The sequence below is a fragment of the Phyllostomus discolor genome, chromosome 4 (genome assembly GCF_004126475.2).
Source record: "Phyllostomus discolor isolate MPI-MPIP mPhyDis1 chromosome 4, mPhyDis1.pri.v3, whole genome shotgun sequence".
Taxonomy (NCBI): Eukaryota; Metazoa; Chordata; class Mammalia; order Chiroptera; family Phyllostomidae; genus Phyllostomus; species Phyllostomus discolor.
The window spans coordinates 155,459,282-155,463,594 of NC_040906.2; positions in this window are offsets into that span (position 1 = coordinate 155,459,282).

The window sequence follows — 4,313 nt, forward strand, 5'->3', positions numbered from 1 at the left end:
ATCTGTGCTCTCAGGGACAGAAACAAAGTTCTCCTTATTTCACAATTCAATATGTAGGATATTTTAAAGTACAATATATATGACTTCTGTCACAGCTGAGTATCAATTTAGTTTATCATCACACTCAGAGCATTAGAGTTTGTATACAGTAGACAAGTAGTAGATGAAACTGACTGACCTGAGAATGATCGCAGGAGGACAAATTGTAATTGGATATTCTGAAAGGTGAAAATTGAAAAAAATTATTGTTTTAAATGGATTACAAGTTAAAACTAGCTGTGTTCCCACTTATAGGATGCTTATTTCCACAAATAATTATTAACAATTATTATTTAATTTTCATAACTTTGAATGGGTCACTATTTTCCAACATTTATCTTTATCACATATATATTTTAAATTTAATGAAACTTTAAACAAAATTAATTTGTAATAAAACTAGCTATACATATGCATGTAGATTCTAATATAAACTAAAGAAAAAACTTCATTTTAGTTGTGTATTTTTAACATTTGAATTGTCTAATATAATTTACAGATTGTAAATGCTAAACTGTTAGTGTTTTATTAGCATTTCAATTAGTAGTTGTCCATCATTAGAAAGCAGATAGCTTTATTCTCCTGTTATTTGTAAAACAAACACTAAAAATAAAATATATATGATCCAAATATTTTTTAACTAAATTTAAGTACATATCAATGAAGTATTGGCAAAAGCTTCTTCCAAATTCCTGGAACAAAATTGTACCCACATTGTCATCTGGAAACCACAGCTGGTGAGCATTTAAGAATCAACAGTTGGTCTAATCTGCTGAAAAATTTATCCTAGTTAGGTACAATATCTTCCTGTGCTATTAAAGACAGTTACTCACTGTCTATTCTCATCTTCTCACCATTCCACATGCCATAATATTTTTACAATTTTATAAATATTTTTTGCAACTTAGAGTGGTTTGGTTACTTATAGAAAATTGCAAAGATAGTGTATAGACTTATCACATATCCTTTATCCAAATTCCCTCTGTGAACTTCTAACACTGTTGTGGGAAACCTGTCACAATGGACCAGATCGATAACATTTTTATTAATGAGATCTGCACTTTATTCAGATTTTCTCAGTTTTCCCAAATTATATTCTCTCTCAGGATATTCTCCAGGCTAGCATATTACATAGTCATAATAGTCTCCTCTTAGATGCAACAGTTTATTACTTTTTTTATTTTTGATGACCTTGAGAATTTTGAAGAAGACTGGTCAGATATTCTGTAGAATGGCCATTAATTGGGAAATATCTGTTACTTTCTTTATGATAAGATTGGGACCATGTGCTTTCTGGGAGGACAACCACAGGTGTAGTGTCATTTTCATCACATCATACCAAAGGTACATATCAACATAACTTTTTCATTGTTGGTGTTGGCTTTGCTCAATTGGCTTTAGTAATGTTCATGAAGTTCTCCATGATGAAGTTACTTTTTTAACCCTTTTCATAGAAGATTCTTTGGAAGGAAGTCACCACACTGATGGAGCTAAGGGTCATCCCCTTCCTCCTTGGTTGTGGAGTATTCAGAGTCTTCTGCATAGGACAATGATCTACTTCCCTCCATTTATTTATTCAATCAATAATTTATATCAGTATGGATAATGGATTTTTCTTTTATGCTTTGAGCATAATCCAGTGCATTCGTTGCCCACACTTTCAGTTTAGTACATCAAGGGCTCTGACAATAGGCTCTGGTGTCCACTCGGCTTACCTCATCATTGTTTCTTTTGTTTTCCCTTGTTTGTTCTTTCATCTGTTTGTTTTTTAGTGCCTTAATTTTGACAATATAAGATGCTTTAAGTCCTCTTGCATATTGCCTGTCCCAGTTCTAGAATCAGCCATTTCTTTTACCAACTATATTTTTTGGATTGGAGAATGATAATAGAAACCAACACTTGGGTGTTAGTGGGATCATTCTATTAGTAGTAAATATTTTTTCTAAAAAAAAAAAACAGAAAATAGTTTCTTTTCTCTGTATGCATCTATTCTTGTATGAATATATAACATAAAGACTCACAGAACATCTTTAATTCTGTTTTTTCATGGAATTCTTTAATTCAAATTAATTACAATTGTTTTATGCCTCATTCAAAGACTCTTAAAGTTATAGTTCATTTATTTCTATGAGTGAGGAACAGCAGTTATATCATTCTATGATAATGAAATGGTAATTGGAAGAAAAACAAAGGAGGGACATTTAACCCAGGCTTTGAATGGAGAGAAGGTCTCTTGAGAAATAATACTGAATTTTTTATTAGTTTTCTACTGCTATATAAAAATAATCATACATATCATGGTTTAAAAAAATCATTCATTTATCATGTCTCAGTGTCTCCAGATCAGAAACTGAGTCACAACTGAACTGGTCCTCTGTTTGGGGTCTCGCAACATTAACATAAAGGTGTTTGACAGGCTGTGTCCTTATCTGCAGTTTGGGATTCTTAGGCTTATGTGGTTGGTAAAACTCAGTTCTTGAAGCTGTAGGACTGTCATCCAGGCATCACTCTTAGCATTTAGAGGCCACTCATATTCCTCACCATGTTGCCCCTCCAAGTTCAAAGTCAGCAAAGAAGAATCTCCCTCATGTTGAATTCCTCTCATGCTTTGAGTCCCTTATTTTTGAGAAAAGTCTAGTCACTTTTAAGACTTAACCTAATTAGATCCTGCCCACTAAAAGTTAAGTTCCCTTTATTAATTTCCCTTTATTAATGATAATTATGCCACATCACAAACATAATCATAGGGATGAAATCCATCATATTCACAAACCCCTGGATTTTACAGGATGTGTAGACTGTGGGCGGAAATCTTGGAGACCATCTTAGAATTCTGCCTGCCACAGCTTTGTATTTTGAAGAGTAAATAGAACTTTCTCCAGTTGCAGAAATAGAGACAGCAGGCACTAGGCAAAGAAGAGATAGCAATAGCAAGAAATGTAAAGTAAAATGATAAGTAACTCGAGATTAAATACAGTAGGAGATTTGCAGGGCATTTTAGAACCTGAGACTGTAGGTTATGTGTTGGCTAGGATTATGAATGACTTCATTTCACCATAAGCACTCTGCAATTTTTCTGTTGTAGGTGGAGCATTTTAATTAAGGTAGCAACATGGTAACATCTGTTATACTGATAAAATACCTAGGCAACAGCAAAACTGATAGTTCTGCATAATACCATGCTATAGTCAGGATCAGTAAATAGGACCAAGCAAGAGTTGACAAAGGCCTAGAGTACGGAAATTGTAGTAGGAAAAAAGAAACTTGAGCAATCAGCCTTGAAAATTGGTGTCTGCAATACCTTCAGTGGTGTAGGCCATGGAAACGTTGTCCAGGGGAGGTAGGACTAAAGTCACAGGGGAGGGAGACCATGGGGTCTGTTGGGAGAATTTAGAGTTATTGATTATGAATAACAGGATGTATGTGAAGGTTTGTAGTAAGTAAGACTAGAAAGCTGGAACCAATCATTCTGTAAAGTGTCTTGAATGAAAACATTCTGCAAAATAAACATTCATGTGCATTGGTGACTATTGACATGTTCTAGTATTTTTTTTTAAGGAGAAACCATGTGGACACTAAAATACAGAAGAATAGAAAGTAAAAAGAAATGTATCAACAATTACAGAATTGAAACATCCATTTTATTTAGGCTTCTGTGACCAGGATTGAAGTATTTAATCTTCCACTTAGTTACTAAGTAATCTTGTTCAAATTATTTTTAAAAAATAGTTCATATCATGAAGTTTCCCTTACACTATCTTTAATTCTGGAAAGAAATAATATTAAATAGGTACTATTTTGTCTTTGAAAGTTAACTGAACCTCCCCCACCATTCTCACACCTCAATACACTCTTCCTTCGTGCCTAACTCAAGGGAAACTGGGGACAAAGGAAGGCTATAAAGAGTGGCATTGTGGAGGAAAACACACTACTGTCCTTCATGTTTCCTCAGCCAGGGATTATGAAGACTTGCAACAAAGACTTCCCAGTTTTATAAATGATGGGTTTCTATTTGACAACCATCACATCAAAACTAAAATAAATTTTGTCACTAATTAGAATGTTATATGCACCCATATAGAAAATACATTTATATTGTATTTTTATTTTTGGAACTAAAGTTTCTGTGAGTGTACAAGCATCTTTAGGTTTAGTCAAACTCAGAGATGCTTATACATTGCAGTGAAATTGGAAATAAATAAACCTCAGGTACACAGAGTGGAAAAAGAGGTGGGCATATGGCAATTATCCATTTTATTTGATCAGACTAGGTA